The 18,206-nt window shown below is 38.2% G+C and overlaps 1 protein-coding gene across 5 annotated transcripts in view; it reads right to left on the reverse strand.

The window, feature by feature from the left end:
* The window catches only part of VTI1A (vesicle transport through interaction with t-SNAREs 1A), a 350,990-nt gene that overhangs the window by 250,318 nt on the left and 82,466 nt on the right, over nucleotides 1-18,206 (reverse strand). The window lies entirely within an intron of this gene.

The raw sequence follows: 18,206 nt of genomic DNA on the forward strand, positions 1-18,206 counted from the left end.
GAAGTCACTCTTTCATCCTTTTCATGTTTAGGCAGAAATGTTCTTTTGGCAGCTAAAATATACTACTTTTGTGCAGTGTTTTGAAGAAGTGCACTAAAGAAAAAGAAAGGAAGTGAACTGGACTTGCCAATAAAGAAAAAAACACTATACCACTGTTCTGGGTACCATTTTCATGAGGTATGGAAAATAACATGTACTACTCATCAATTATTTCATAATGTATAATGTCTGTCTCTCCAACCTTCTAACGGCTGGGATTGAAATGTTTTGACATGATGATCTCAGGTGAAAATACTGAAGGCATTAAAAATAGATATAAATAGGGTGATAATGAAGAACAAAATGTGTAACATTTTCTTAAAGTCATAGCTTGCAAATTAACAAGCAGATATTGACTTTTCTTTGAGGTCAATAACAGCATTTATCGATCGGAGAAGTTAATACTCACAGAGGTCAATATTAGATCTCAAGGGTCAACAAATCTGGATACTGACTTCTATTTCCTATCCATATATAAATATTGCATAGGCAAAATGGGCACATTCAATCTTTGGAGATAAGAAAACGCTGCATGTGGCAAGGCAGGAAAAAAAGGAACTAGAAAAGTTTATATGGTGTTTAGCAGGAGTATTTTCTAATCATTATCAACCATTAGAAGGCCTAGATAAGTCTACTGTCACTAATTAAGATAAGGTCTGTGCCCCACTCTTCATTTCTGTGCTTTATGTTTTCAAAGAAAAAAACAATCCCATAAATAAAGCAAAGTCCAAATGGAAGTAAATACCCACATACTAACACTGGAAAAAATGCTTTCTTCATAAACAAACACAACAAAAATATTTTGCAAACAAATGATAAAACACTAATGAAGAGTTAGAGACTAAAAAATAGCATAGAGTTTGTCTAACAGCATGCAAGTGAATCTCTACGTTTGGTCACTCAAGGGCAGAATTAGGTGCTTAGGGTTTCATTCACAGCCTAGTAAATATCAACGGAAAGGCTCCCAATGACATCAAGAAACTATGGTCAGACTCTTTGAGATCCAAAGCTAATTTCAGCCTGGTTTAAATACTGTGACTTCAAAAGTTTGCAGAAGGTGTATAAGGAGAGAATTTGGACATTAGTCTTCCTTTCATTTGTACAGGTAACTTTATTTACCAATTTCAGGCATATCCTTGAAAAACAGGTATAAGAAAATAAGAATCCAAAAATACCCATGCTACTCTTCTTGGACATAGGTATTCCATTATGACAAAGAACCAAATCAAAAGGTCAGTAATGAAACATCTAAGAAACAAGTTTGACTCCCTATTACTACAAATTTAGATTTCTCCAAAGTAATAAAAGACTCGCACATTTTTGGAGATGATTTTGTACATGCCATGCATCAGGAACAAAAACTATTTAATTTGATAAATGCTTAAAGAAATTAACAAATACATGACAAATACTCATCATACATGTAATATTTTTGGAATTCAATATATTTTACAATGATTAACACCTTCATAAGACACACAAGCAGGTGATGCTATTCCCATTTTACAGATGAGTACACTGTGACAGAAAGATTAATCGACTTGACAAAGCTGCACAGAAAGCATGTGACAACTGAGATTAAAACTCAGGAATAGCGAACTTCTGGTGTTCAGATCATCTCTCTTTCAAATTACAAGCAAATCTGCAGTTCAGTTAGTTTTTTATCCTACCTGCAGCGAAATACATATTCTAGGATGCAGATATTCATGATGACAACATAAAGGGCCAACATTGGATTTCTATTATTAATCCAAGATTTTACCCATCTATGCCAGAGATTAATTTGTCCTGCCAATTTGTTTGCACTTCAATTTGCTATAGACTTAGTAAACTTAATAACAAAAACATAATACTACTTTGTTATGAAAGTTCAGGTATGTTCCCAGATACAGAACCAGAGATTTAAATAATATTTTCAAAAGTACCTAGGTGCCTAAATATGCAATTAGTTGCCTAATATAAATTTTCAAAAGTATTTAAGCAGGACAGATGCTTAATTCCCATTGCAATCAAGGGGAGCTGAAATAAAGGGATTTGAAGAACTTCACCTTCTTAGATACTTTTGATACTTACCTGCTTTAGATACCTGGTTCATACACTGCAACATTTTAGAATTAGTAGATCTCATATTCTTTGCCCATGTTTTTATTCATGGATTGTAATGGAAAAAGCAGGAAAGCCAGTTTTCTAAATCCCAACTTCACTTGGAATGAAATAGTCTAAAGGACATATTTTGGGTTTGATCAGTGATCACAAAATTCAAAATAAAAGTAATTTTAAGAACCGTTTTGCTAAACAACAGAAGCTGAAAATCCTGAATTTGGAGAAGCATGAATATCATCACTGAATGCCTTAAAACAACATAAGATACAGTACACAACACAGTTATACACCTTCAACGTCAAAATGTAAATAGGTTTTGCCCTAATTCTATAGAGAGGTAGGTAGATGGATAGCAGATTATAATAAATTAAATTAAGATAGAAGATTATAGTAAGTTTTTGTCTTTAATATGGGTTGTCATAATTTGAAATTTAATTATACAGGGTTTAGTTTAGTAGCTCTTGGTTGGAGGATCAGTCGACAAAACTTTGATGGCAATCTAGCCTATAAGTATGGCAGCTGGGGGGAACTTTTGCAAACACTATAATAATTACTGAAGTCAAACTAATATTTTTCAAGACATAAAAATAAAAACTAGTACACCTGAATGACTAGCAAAATCAATGAACACGGACACTCTGAATCTGATCATTTTGTTGAGGTACAGTACTACATGGATAGTAATATTTCTGTACAGCTTAAATTACATTTACACCATGATTAACATGTTAATATAAGGTACCATAAAATGGCAAACCAGCCATAAAAATGTTCTACACAAACTGAACATGTACAGGTCCCAGCCAAGGCTGACAACTGTCAGCAATCAATTGTCAGCTCCAGCCAGAGACAGCACCGGAGCCTTAACCCAGCCCTGGTGCAGTCTGGTGCTAGCCACAGTGCAGGTTGAATCTGTGGGCACCCTGCTTTCAACTTGCTGGTGCAGGAGGAGCCCGGGATCATGGTCCCGGGCTCCCCCTGCACTGACAAGTAGAAAGGGTATGATTATATCATATCTGATCCCCAAATCAGGCCTCCTGCCATGCATATGTAGCATGGTAGGAAACATGAATGTTGGGATCGGAGATCAGATCCCGTTGAGCCTTTAAATGAATATGTGTCAATGCCTTAAGAAAGCTAAGCAGGAACAGAAATAAAATGAAGGACAATCACAAATCTGTCAAATCTATACAATAATAGGGAGCATGTGTGCATGTTGGGGGATGGGCAGGAACACCATTAGAATTGAGACCAGCCATTCAAATCCAAGATCCTATTGAGGTCCAAAGTTTTATTTGATAAGATGCAATAGGAAGCATGCGATGCACTTCAAATTTAATGCAAATACACCAGTTACCTAGTGATGATACTGATATTCAGGTTTATTATCATCAAGCTGAAAACTGAAACCATTCAGTTTTGACCTCAGTATAAGGTCATGGATGCACATTCTTGTCTTGCAATCATTTATCAATCAACTGAGAAAAGAAACAAACCACAAAGACATTTTTGACTTACAGACCGATACATGAAAGCATTAAGGCCTGATTTGCCAGTTATGACTGGCTATAATACTTACAACTATGAATTGTTGCATAAGCTTATTAGCGCTAAGTCTAGAAACATGCATTTTGAAGCATCTTTCATGTAAAAAATGTATCTTGAAATACTTTATAGAATGAAGCAATATTAAATATCTGCAAAAAAGGTATATAACACCAATTGGACAGAAAAGGGCAATGATAAGTATTGAAAATGGTGAACAGCCAAGAAGACAAAGACCACATAGCCAGACCTGGGAACTGAGAAGTCATGCAGAAAGGACCTGTATCACTTAGGATGGAACTGCAGAAGAAAAAGATAAGAAACAGAAGAAAAAGATAAGAAATCCAAGGCCAAGAATCACAACCAGGTGTACTCCGAGTGGCCAGCATAGGTTTAGGCTCTATAAGATTTATTTAAAAAAGTCATAATTGGGAACTTTGAACATATGACTGAAAATAAGTCTTTATATACCTGCCTACTCTCCCAAATTCTATAGATTTAGTCCTAAGACTGTGAAATGGATGCAACTTTGGTCAACAACTGGTACCCAAGTTGCTCCTGCTGAAATTAAGTTGATAGGGTCATGACTCATGAGAGTAGGTGATCTGTATAACTTGTTTTTGTAGCCACACAAGTTTAGCTAAAGAAAAAAATGAAAGAAATGGGGTTAAAGTTGCTTAATTTGTATCGCTACAGGAGCGTGCAGATGTACCCCTTACATTGTAACAGTTTATATCGGTATCATTTGATCTCATACAATTGTTGCATCTGTCTGTACCAAAGTGGATCAGCTATAGCTCTTTCTCCAATGTGACTGCCAAGATTATTTCAATAAAGGGCTTCCTATATGAAACCACTGATTCTTTCTATCTGGATGATAGCAATTTTAATTCTGTGATCTATATAGCTTATTTGCCCAGTCACTGAGCAAAAAGAACCCCTATTACAAACCACTAACCTAGCAGATTCTCATTTATTTAAATGACAGATGGCTTAAGCATGATCCTACTGAGAAATAGCAAAGCTTTACTTTTAGAAAAAATATAAAGGTGAATGGGTTTTATTACTTTTAAAAATCATGGCCCACAGCATGTCAGCAGAGCAAAGAAGTGAACATTGGATAATTGAGGGTGGTAGCATAAGCCATTCTGCCGTGGTTTCCTATTAGCGTGTAAACTTTTTCAAAGAAAGATACTTTCAGTGTCTGGCTTTAGGGCGTCTTTTTTTTTCCCTCCCCCATCAGAAACAGGAATTTGTGTAACTATGATTTGGACACTCAGTCTCAAGATGTAAGAGGGCAACAAAGTATTGAACTTGAATGATGATCCACCGCGAGAGCACCTTTTTGATAGCAACTTTGCTTGGAAAAGCGCATTCTTCAATACAAATAATTGTTTAATGTTAAACTTTGTTCTTTTGTGCAAATGGAGGAAAACACTGTTAGCCCAACAGGAAGTAGAAGCAAAAGGCTTCAAACAAGAAATACAAAAAAAAAAGCGAGGTATAGTTTTTAAAGTCGAAGCCCATCAAGTTTTCTACTTGATGTAAGTTGTACACAAAGTCTTCGTCCAACAAGACATCACGCTGTGCAATTCTGTGGTACCCACCTAGAGAAAAATCTTTTAAATACATAAACACAAGCTAAAGGGAAAACTTCGCAGCACTAAAAGTTTAACTCAAAGAGAAGAGAAACCTGATTAAAAAAAAAAATCCTAGGAAAGGTAGAACTGCAATGTAACAAGGTCATGAGTTTAACAGCCTTTCTTTGTACCTGAAAGTAAATAGGAATTCCATCTCTTTGTTTGGCTGTCTTTATTCTTTTGGAGAAATAAAGATGAAACAGAAGAGAGAGGACTTCACATGTCCTCCAAATTCCAAGTTGGCAAATTACTGTCCCCAGTTTAGCAGAATATGTAAGCATGTGAACAGGTCTACTGAAATCAGTGGGACTGGTACTATTCATAAACGTCAAAACTTAGGCATGTAAAGAATGTTCCAGAAAGCAGTTCTTTCCTAATATGAGTGAGAAATTTGTTCTAGTACATAATGATCAAGAAAGTGTAAACTCACTTTTTTTTTCTTTTTTTCTTTTTTTTTTTTTTTAAAGTTAATGGCGTTAAAAAACGAAGCATCTTAAAGAGAAACAGAGGCCTAAAGAGGTAGGATCAAGTCATCCCAAGTATTTGCATGGCTTTGATGATTATGCCCCTTTCTCTTAATAAACTGTATTTTTTTTAATGCCAAAGAATTATTTTGTTGTTGCCAAATGCATTACAATGCAAATTTACAGAAAGAGCAGAGTGCACAAACTCCACAAACAGGTGAAAGCTTAACACTGGAAGAAAGTAAAGGGAAAGGAAGGGAAACATTTTAAGTTGCAGCCTGTCCACGGCATTCTGCATTACCTAGACTGAAAAAAAGAAATAAAAGAGTCAACATATGGAGCAAACTGGCAAACACTAAACTTGGTTATCCTGGGCTGTATGCAGTAAAAGGGGAAACAAAGAGCAAGAAGAGTCCCAGGAAAGGAACTAAAAGAGAAGAATGAGTCTGGGAGAGAAGAGGATGGACCATCAAGACTGGACCACTGCATGTGGTTCTTCAATTATCCTTAAATGGGTTTTTGTTAGGCTGTCATAGTGTCTTGGGAAAATATTCCAGACTACAGCTGAGGAGAGATGATTATTCCAACCTCTAAAGTTAAATGTTAAATCCCATTTTCTCTCTTACTGGGAGGAATTATACCAGCATGTCTGCATTTGCTGTTTAAAAGAAGCTGCAAAGCTCATAAAAGATTTTATATTTATATATATGTATTTAAAGACCATTTGGAATCAGTAGACAAATTGTTGGTGCCTGATCCTTCACCACACAATATTTAATCTTGATATCTTAGAATATAGTACAATCAGGGGGCAGGAGTTAGACAACCTTTTCTGTCACCCCAATTCAGAGAAGAAGGAGGGCTCAAGCCATTATAAAAGTAGACATTGAGCCCATCCTCTGTTCATCTGTTCTTATATCCAGGACACATATTTATGGATGTTCCCAATACCTGCAACAATACAGACGCGTTCTTACTTCGGGCCACTGGGCACAGTTGAAAAATACAGGAAAGTCAACTGTTGGTACATTCAGAAACATTACTGTCAAATCAAAGGTTATAAATACGTAGCAGCATTTATATTTCAACTGGACACTGGAAAAAAATTAGACTCCAAAATGAAAACGATAACATATAAAAGCTTGAGAGCTTTAAATTATGCAACACATTATTACACGTAAAAAGAAATATAGGGTATTTTAAAACACAAGTTTCAAGTGTTCATTTATACAGAAGAAATTATTAAGTAGTTTAACCAAAAGTGTTACTGGTAGTTCAAACAAGTCCCTTAAGAGCTCTATTGTACACTCTCTCAAAACAAATTGCAATGCATACTTTCATGGCCACTATCATGGTTCAGCATGGAAGCCAAGGTCATAACCACCGCCTCCTTCCAATACCATAAGACAAACAGGGTCTGCACTCCACATACATGCACAAAAATAGAGGATGCAGATACTGGTTTTGGTGAGATTCAGAAGGAAACCTTCTCTTCTGTGAACCAGGACTGGATTTTTAAAAGGAACGTACTGAGTTCAGTTACCTATAATTCAGGGGTTCATATTATTTATAAGTCATGAATCTTCAGAAAAGTGCCAGCTATTCATCAAAGTTTCACAGATTTCAGCATGAAATATTATCCAACTGGAAATTCACATAAGAAGTATGCTAGGCACAAGGCTATTTTTCTGTTTAAAATATTTAAGTCATTCTACATAGAACAGAAATACTAGCACAACAACAGACAATGTAGATGAACAACCGAAAGTCTGAAAATTACTTGTCCAAAATATGACAAATCTTTGTGAACAACACACCCTTAGAAGAAATAACTATCTGTTGAATTTGCACAGCTAAAAATGACTTGCATGTATTTCAATTGACTTCATTTCTTTAACGTAACTCAGTTGGAACCGCCCTCCTGCAATACTGAGGATCTGAATGTGAATGGACATTCAAGTTACCTTGTATTTATATAGCTTAAAAATAGAGGATTTGGGCATATCCTGATCACGTCTGGATAACAGCTTTTCGTCTCACAAAATCTATTAATGAATAGGTGTAACATTTTGCTAACAAATGGGTATAACAATGTTTTCCACACCAATGGCTTCACCCAAAGCCCAGTGAAGTGAAAGGAAGGATAGGGGGTTGATATAATAAAGATTTGGATTTACAGTGAGAAGTAAAGGATCTGCTGCACTGCACCCAACAGGTGGCTTATTCTTTATGAGTGCAAAGTGCCCTCCCACCCCCGCCCCCCACGCTCACATCTGTTATGTCTATAGTGACCTTCTGGATCCTTCCAAACATCAGGTGCGCCATAAAATTTTGAGCTGTTATCATCTCTAGATGCTCGTCTTTAAGACAAGTCTTTCTTCCTAGATGGTGTCTATGGACTTTTAATACTATGTTAGGGGGTGGCTGTTTACTAAGTCGGTGTTTGTAACTGAAAGTTACTGCCACCCTGACATGTACCACTTTTACATGGCAGAGAAAAACAAGTACATTTATTTCTGGATAATGCTATTAACAAAAAATGGCTGGTAAGTTTCTAAAAATCTAGCGCACTAATGGCTTAACCTCCACTTTTGTACATGAACTACTAATTTACAGCGAAGTAAACTCCAGTCAGAGGCAGGGATTCCCTGGACTGGATGTTACACAAATATGAATTCAGTGGGTCTATAATTTTGCTTTTTGTCCCTATTTTATAGTGTGATGCAATTAGGGCACAAATAGTAACTCATTGGTTGCTCTGCTTTTTAGATAATTGTATGCTAATTTATATTAACAGGATTCGTAAAGGAAAGGGATACCACTGAGGAAAGTGAAAAAAATGGAGATAAAGAAGAAACAGTTACATGCAGGGAGTACTGACTGAAAAGTGGCACTGAGGTCAAGGGGCCAGGGCTGGATAGGAGGCAGGTGAGTCAACCAACCAGGCTAGGGACAGACATTACACATAAACCAGATTAAGTGATTTAAACGTGTAATCGAACAGACACTCAGTGCACATAAAGCAGTTTCAAAATGGCCAAACCAGTTTGAGATAAACCTGGTTAAATGTAGTATCAGACTTAATTGATTTGGTTTAAACTAGTTTATGCAATGTTTGTCCCAGGCCCCTTGCTAATTTAAGTTACATCAGAGAGCCCTAGCATCCTGGCATGCTCTGTGAGCTGGGATCTGCTCCAGAGAGTTGGGCTGGCCGCTCCCCTCTGCTCTGTAGGTGGAGCAGCGGTGAGGCGTGGCTCAGGAGGGACTGCTTCTCCTGGTGCACTCGCTGGCCAGTGCTCTCATGGGGGGCACCAGACCTCTCGCCTGCCCCCCCCCCCCCCCCCCTCCCCCCCCCCCCCAGGAACGCTGGCTGACAGGGGGTGCACCAGTACTCTCAGGGAGTACACATGCACCCCTGTGCACCCCCTATGCATCGCTACTGAAGGTGGAAAGTATTGGCAAAGACCTGACAATCATCACGAATATGTGCTGGAGATGGAGTTAAGGGAAGCTGCAGACAACTTCCGGCTAAAAGTTGCAAACCAAGGAATGCAGAGAGCTACATTTACATTGTAAAGCAGAATCCGTAAAACCTAAACAAAGCCTTTCTGAATGCCTGGCTGTAAGGAGATACTCTGCCTTCAGGATTAGTAAGACTTATGCAAGGCTCTCTCATCTTCCTGCTTTACATTTTAAGTCAGACTAAGTTGTGTATGCTGTGTTTTACTGAGCTGTATCTTAGCTTAGGCGAAGATTTTTGGTAGTTCCCTGTTGTATGCTTTGAAAATGGCTGTCTTCAATACATGTTTGCTTCAGAGAAAGGACTTTTTCCTCAACCACGATCCTCAGTCTCGCAGCAGCTCTCCGCTCCCTCCCCCCACCCCAGGCTGGTAGCTGGTACCCCTGCGTCTGCTACCCCCGCCTGGTTCCCAGCCACACCCTCTGCTCCAGCAAGGAGGGGTGAAAGCCTTGGAGGGCATCTCTTTTCCCTTCCCTTTGACAGTAACTGGCAGGCATGCTATAGTGCCCCCGGCTTTTGGCTTGAGTCACTGCAGGCACGTGCCAGCATTTCCTGATTTAACAGAGAATATCTGTCTAGTTGTTAAATCAGTTTAAGCTACGCATCTTAGACTAATCAGCAAAGAGTAAATCAATTCAGGCTTAGGCTTTTTGAATGTCTGTCCCTAGCCCCAATGAGCAAATAGAAAATAATATCCAGAATGAAGGGTGTACAAAGCAGTTTGCTGACATCATCAAGAACCAAAGACAAGAAAGATACTGTGGAATGGAAGGTACTGACTGCTACTGCTGCACCTGGCTGTTGCTGAGATACCCCTCTTTCCCCTTGAGGGATGGATCCCCCCGATAAGTCTTGTTCTGTTTTTCCCAGCCCACATGACTGGTATGGCCCTAGAGCCTGCAACCCCAAGGGAGGGAATGTCCTTAGACCTCATTCCCTGTACTTAAGAGCCTGGACTTGGAAGGAGGCAGAGGGCTTAAAGTTTCAGAAATGCAATATACCACTTCAAAATGAATTTCTGAAACAATAAACAGATTTTAATAGAAATCAGCCAGCAAAGAAAAAATTATATATGAGACATGAAATACCCTTCCTTGCAGAAGAAACAGGGATCATGAAAAAGCTCTCTCTGATGGTGACTGGGAGCCGCATAAAAAGTCATTTCACTGTAGAAACTTTGGATTAAGATTTCAGTAGAAAGATGTTCCTCTGGCATATCAAAGAAACACCTGAGAAGGAGATATTGGTATATGCTCCAGAACTCAGAAGCCCTGTTTCTCTAATGAAGGTTTTACATACAGTATTCACATATACATGTATGAATTATTCATTAGAGATGAAATAGGTGGATATTGAGTGTAAATATCTGGGACAGGAATCAAGGGTTTGTGGGTTTTTTAAAGCAAGAAGCCTTATAAGTTAGGGTCCGGCATTTCAAAACCTGGCTTCCATTCTTATGCTTGCAGTTATCTGTGGTTTCAGTTAAACTCACTGAAATATTTGTGAACCTACACACAAATCAGGAATATGGTTGCCTAAAGGACTTTAACTGCTCTCACAATGTTCCTGAGGGTACAAAATTGTGCCTGTAACTATTTGCACCAATAAAAAGTCCAGCCGAGGCTGCACTGAAAACATAATACCATCTGTATGACTCTCGTTAGGATTTATTGTTAATAATGAATTTAGACCCATTTAAATCCTTATATTGATAATTCGATTTCTTTCTAGTTTGCAGGAAGTGTTTGTAAATGGCAATGTCTAATAAATGCTATGTGGACAACCAAACCCTGTCTTTCCAGCAAGATGAACTCCGCATAGCTGGGGATTTTAATTTGTATGGCACTACATCTGCTGCTTTGATTCTTGTGTATATCTAATTTATACCTCTAGAAATATATCTCAATAGCAGATCCATGTAATATATTGTACAAAAGAAGATCCTTGAAGGTAAGGGTTCATTGCTTAGTGTTGTCCCACCAGTGAAAGGAGGAAGCAATCCGAAGTTTTCAAACGACGTTGTTGATGATTCATACCTTGCATCACGGATAGGTTCAAATCTGTCACTACAGCTGGAAAGGTAGCATCCATAGTTGTTTTAAGCTAGTACTTTATTCAGACACAAATTCACAAGTCATGGGTTGCATTACCTTCAAGAACTCTCCACAAATATTTCCTAACATGCTGTCCCATTTCTGTACAGTCCAACCAAATTCTGCATCTGCATGTGTTCATAGAAAGGGAAAGGAACCAAAAGTGCCACTCTACCCAATAAGGTTCCCCAAATGAAGGTCTTCAAGGCTCTGAGAGGGATCTAAAAACACTCCTGTGAGCTGATCCGCAGTTAGATTTTTTAAAAAAAAAATATATATAGTTTTACATTTAAGTCATTTTTTCCATTTAGAAAGTAATGTAATACAAGGAGCACGCATTATAAGGTATAAAAGGTGCATGGTCCTTTATGACCGAGATAAGATAGCAGGAGAGTATAATAAGATGCTGGGCTTTGTCTTTGTGTATAATAAAGGCAGGTCAAAATCTTGACTTGCCCGTGCATCCGGAAGCATTTTGTAAAATAAAGCGGTGTGCTTTTGATGACTGCTCTACTAAATTCATACAAGAGAAATACGTTACTGTAGGCTGACCTCTAGTGCACCAGAGACATTTGCAAAGTAAGAACACCATCTAACAGAAACATTGCTGGTGGACCCCATCACTAACAATTGTGCAGACTAAGTCTTTTCCCATTTGTGATTATGCAACAGTGCCATGTGCAATGATTACAGCCCCAGCTTACATTAGTAACATTTATTCAGACATTATTTCGTCTATTTTTAGCATTTTAGTACTTTTAGCATATTTTTAAACATACTTAGGCAAGTCAAAGGGAGATAATTGCCTACTCAGTTGGCTTTTCATGGGCCACAGCAATGAACTGTCCAGTTTTGTGATCAAAGGAAACCGAGTAAGAAATGCTTATCTTTACCACCTCCCTGGCAAACTACAAAGCCCATTGGTTCTACATTCAGTGTAACTTTAGCAAAATAGATATATTATGTATGTGTCTCGCTATATGCAGTGCTGGCTACATCAACAAGCAAAAAATGAGGCAAAAAGCCCATGGGAACCATTGTCCTGTGAAATGACTGATTTTGTATTTTAGATTACGATTAGGGACCTACTTAAATCATTGTTTTGCAATTTTCACAGAAACTGATGGTATTTCCTGCGATTTTGCACAGAATCACTCAAAAAAACCTAAAACTTACAAAGAAAGTGTAGCAATCCCTACGGCATAGAGCATGTGGGTTGAAAGATTGCTACTGAGACACTGAGCTAGTGCTGTAAACTCAGTGAAGGCACCAGTCAGGAAAGCCAAAGGGTTTTGGCGCCATCTTTTAAGAAGCTAGATGAAAGAAGCCAGAAGCCTGAAGATAATGAGTGAAAAGAAATCCAAGAAAGCTAAATATATTTCAGGTCAGAACTGTGCAAGGCAGATCCCTGTAGGAATCTTGCATGCAGATGGTGGTAAATTGTTTTGTTCATCATGCAATGTGTTGAGGAAAAACAGTACTGATTGGCATTTAGAGTCCCACTTGCATATAAACTGAAAAGCTGCTGCAGAGGCTGAAGGTCAAAGCAAGAAACAAGCAACTTTGGCTTCGATCTTTAAAAGAACCACTGAAAGCAGTTTATCAAGAAGAGAGCCTACATTTTTGCTAGTGGAGACATTCACGGCCACCAACATTCCCCTAGAGAAAATTGATAACCCTACGTTAAGGGACTACTTGAACAAACATGTGGCAGGTGCTGGCAGTTTCCCATGTGCAAAAAAGCTTCGCCAAGATTATCTACCAGGAGTAATTGCTTCGCATGTTCAGTCTACAAAATCTGCATTGGCAGAATATGAATCAACTTTGCTTGTAGCAGATGAAGCAGCAGATGCCCAAGGTAACTGTTCTGCACATTTTGTTTGGACCTGGGAGCTGGACAGACCGCAACCTGCCTGTTTTCAAACAGAGCCAGATCACCTTGCGTCTGTCCATTTTTCTACCGTGGCACAAACTGCAGTGAAGATTGTTGTAAACCGTGGCTTAGAATTTAACAAGGTCTCAGCATTTCTGTCTGATAATGCAATGTATACGTGCAAAGCTTTCTCTGAGGTGCTCCATGGAATGATGCCAATGTAATTCGTGTCACCTGTAATGCACATGGCCCTTTTTCAGTAAGTGACATTTGGCGCACATGTTTTTTCTAATGCGGATTGCTGAGTTTCTCTTTTAAAAAAACATTCAAAGATTGTTCAGGCGATAAGCTTCAGTTCAGGGAGTCTACTGCCCAAAGTGGGGATCTACATGAGACTGTGTCACTTCTACCAGAGCCAGTGCTTACCAGGTGGAATTAATGGTTTCATACCGTTCGTTACCACGCAAAGAGTATGAAGACCTACCAGCAATGTGTGTGCAAGGAGCTTGAAATCACACCTAGTACACAATGCATGCTTAAACTATGCAGTCTCTTAAGGCAGGGCAACACTGAAGATCCAAGTTAAGTTTGTGGCTGAAAACGCAATCTGGTTTATGGAGCATCTAACATGGTTTAAAGGCCGGCAGGATTTCATCCACCAAGCACGCAACAAGCTGATGGATTTGATAAGCTGGGCCGAAGACATGGCATCACAACAACTTTCAAACTGTCAACATGAAAACCAGCAGAGACAAGAACTGTTCCAGGCAATAGCTGTGAAGTTGAATCAGTACAACAAATAGGATCAGTCACTACCACTGTGTTTTAAACAACTGGCTGCCTCCATTTTTTTTTTTAGCGCTGTTTGCATTTTTGACCCCAATCAGGTGCCTTCTCTGAGTTTTGACCCTCAGCTACTGAAATCAATCCCTGGCTGGAGCAAAGAGCACATGCTGCTTACATGAACTTTGTCAAAGACTGCCAGATACCTTTGGCTGCGACTGTGTGTTGGGCGTCTGCTTCTGATTGGTTTCCACATCTCTACAACTTGGCAAAGATGCTGCCTTACCACTCTGACCAATTCAGAGGTTGCAGAACGCATGATCTCGGCGTATGGACAAGAGATCAAACTACAGAGGCAGGATGTCAGCTGCACCTGCTGGTGGATGCTCCATGCTAGCAGTTAACAACTAACATGAATTGTTTCTATCAAGCTTAGCATTATTTAGGATTATTAAATTTTTGGTAGAACACTAAAAATAAATTACGCTGATATTAGCTATAAATCATATCGTGTATAAATTTATATCCACAATATATTTCAATTTAGATTTACATTTAATACTTAGATCTATAATAATGAAGTAATTTATTTGATATTTCCATGGACTTTGCTATTTAATTATGCCATGATGTTTGCCCCTCAGTCAATCATCAGTGAGGGGTGGGGCTGCTGGGGCCCAACGCCAATTAAAGGGGGGGTCCGTCCACCATGAGTGGCCCACAAAAATCCCTTTGTCTCATTATAATTTAGGTAGGCCCCTAGTTATAACTGTGGTTTCACACTGTCATCATCAACTTTTATAAAAGTCAGACAACTCCGGGCTGCTGACACAGCAGTAAATGGAATTCAAGTTCCTGTCATACTCTCCAGACTCATAAAAGTACAGAACATTTACTACCTAAAGCAGCCTTGTTTGTTGTTGGGATCTGCCAGCATTAAATGTTATGACAAACTTCTGACATTTAAGATTTGAGATTGAGAAAAAGTTTCTGAATAGATACGTGATTTTATTTTAATTTATTTTCATATGGAGAGCTTGTTTTTAAGTAGGGGAATATGGAAATAGTCCAAAGTTTAAACAGTCCAAAGTTTTAAGATGCCTTGCAAGGAAAAATATTTGCTACTAAATCTCTTCTGTTTAAAATATAAATTTCAAGTCGCTCCAAGGACTAAAGATGCAGAGACATAGCTTGTCTACAGCTATCCTGAATATGTAGTTGGTCCAATAAAAGATTTCCAAAATCCTTTCCTCTTCCATTCAGAGACGTATTCAAGTAATCAGCATTCAGAGCCTAGAAGTACAATGATATAGGTAAAACTGATCATTTCTGAATTTTGTGGAAACATCCAAGGTTCAGGAATAAAAAAAAAAAACCCACCACCTCCAAAGGGTTTCAGCATGGGCATCTGGAGAGCATTTAGGAGTATTTCCTCTCTAAATATTCATGAAATATGGTATAGCCTAAATATCATCAGTATATTGTACAGAAATCATTTCGCAAATAGGACTTGCTGAAAGCTGTTCCACTCTAAACTATGGCCTCACACAAGAAGTTGTGATTTATTTTTTTTCTCGCTGACATAACACAATACAAATTACATTAATTTAAATTATGTTTTTGAAGATGAACTGAACAAGGCATTTTGAACTGCTCCACATTCAGAGATGCTCTCCTGTCTCAAACAATTTTATATAAATCTGCATGGACAAAAGGATACAGTTCCAAATTATAACTAGTCTATAGGGAAGATAAGGAAGGTCTGGAATTAAATTTGAATGCAGGCATCATTTAAGTCCAAGGAGTTATAAAATATGTTCAGTTCCAAACTGGCAAGAAGCCTCCCATCAATCCCAGAAGAGTGGCTTATATTCAAATATATGGCCAGTGACTATGATCTCAATGTATTTTGGGGGAAGCAGGATGTTGTAGTCAGAGTATATGATCCGGAAGTAGAAATGCTGGTTTCTAATCCCAACAGAAAACAAGTTTGAGACCAAGAAAGTCACCGAACTGGGTGTACCTGTTTCCCTATGTTTAAATCAGGTATATTGGGCTTACAATTGTTGCAGGATTCAGAGGCATAAACACTGAGTGTTTATGATGAGCTCAGATCGCTGCAAGGAAGACGTTATATGGTGTTCATTATTAAAGAGTGACCACACTGACAAGGAACATAAGAGTTGAAGTGCAGTAGCGCCTATATCACTGTGAGATGACTTGATGAATAACGAGCTAACAGCCTATTTTACATGCTTAATATGTTACCATTGCTTAGCTTTAAAAATGTCAAGAAACATTTACTAGCTTGAACTCAAGCTGCTTGTTTGCCATTTCACCATGATGGCCAGTAAGAAGGAAAAAAAACAAACCCAAACAAACCCCAAAAACTCAACAAACCTACAAGCACTACTTCTTCCCATCGGCCAAATAAAAAATAAAACAAAAAAATCACCCCTCATCTGGAAGTGAACAGTGTTTTTTCATTTATGAGGCTGTTGGCCATTATTTAGTGCAGACTCATTAAGGACAGTCTTGATGGCTACAATAAGCAATTGCTTTTGCTACCTGTATATAGTTAGATAGCTCCATGTGTTTAAGTTGCTAAGAGGCATTTACAGGTGCTATGACTGAAAGTTCAAGGACCACGTTGTCCACAGGTGCCCAAGACCTGTGAAGTCCAGAATGCATCCCTAATGAAAAGAAAGGGAGAAAGTCTTCCCAGTGCAGAGGATCCATACATCTTTCAACATCAATTCCTTTAACTGGTTATCGGATTCCCGAAGCTTTACCTAGATGCCTTGCACATGGATAAGTGTAGGTCTTCACCATCAAATTCAAGTACCCACAGTTTCCACAAAACATAATCAACAACATTCAAAGGCTTGACAGATAACTTCAAACTGGGTCTTAGATATGGCAGTATATGTTGTTTAGGTGTTGCTGAAACTGGGTGTTTTACACAGAAAGAAAGAAATCTGAATTAATTTATACCCTTTCAGCAAATCTTGATTTGTGCACCCAAGAATGGGAATGCCTTACTTGCTGACCAACTGAGCGAAGCAAAAAACTACAAACTTCTAATTCATGTGTGTAGTAATAAGGACTTGTGTAAAATAGGTTGTATAAAGTCAGATTTGTGCCTACTAAGTCACAAAGGGTTTAATATATTTCTTGTTCAAGTTATAAACTGTAGATTAAGATCTTAAACATTGCTTTATAAAAACTTCTAAAACAGATGTGAACTAGTTTGTATGCCTGCTGTGAAAGTCACCTGACTCATTACAAAAGGCTATGCAGATTTAAAATAATAATTGTTACAACACGTATTAATGCAAGAGATACCCAATGGTTGTTACCTTTCCTATTTGCATATTCCAAAGTATTTCATTATCATGGCAGATGTAGGCTTGAGAAACCAACTTAGTAATTAAGCAGAATTCAACACCGGAAGTTTTCCATTTGTGTCACACCAGAACACCTAGTGAGTGTACTCTAACTCACGATTAATGAACGTTACCCTTATATTGCACTGATCAAGTACAATTTTACTGGTTTCCAAAATCTTCATGGCCTACATTCAGACCTAAAAATTATTCATCTGTTCCTAGGGAAGTCTTTTACAGAAATCTCCTTCTCAAGGATGCTAAAATTTCCAAATAAAAACATCTACGCTGTTCAGAAAAAAGTCCACCTTCCATCACAGATGGTAGCCCACAGGGACAGATAACTCAGTTGTTAGTGAACTTCTACAGAAGTCAATGAAATTATGATAGTAAGCACCATTTGTGGCTGTACCCCATAACATATTTCTATGTATATAAATAATCAGTGCACACATTTGGTTTTAACATGTGAGCCATCAGTGACGAGAAGCCAAAAGAGTGAGAGATTCAAATATAACTACTCTAAACTACATAGGCAGAATTTTTTACATAGCCTCTCCTTGGGAAGAAGTCAAGCATGACAAAAGGAATACAGAGTTGGATTTCTGCCTGATTAAGACAGTCCTTTTAAATCAAAAGTTATGGTCATTGGTAGGACAACATTTTGAAGATTGACATCAACGCTCCATTTACTGGTGCAGCATCCATTTCTGCTATTCTGCCATCTGCAGGAACAAAAATCTTAATTGCACCCCTTTCC

This window comes from Crocodylus porosus, unplaced genomic scaffold, assembly GCF_001723895.1.
Source record: "Crocodylus porosus isolate Cpor-Errol unplaced genomic scaffold, CroPor_comp1, whole genome shotgun sequence".
NCBI lineage: Eukaryota > Metazoa > Chordata > Crocodylia > Crocodylidae > Crocodylus > Crocodylus porosus.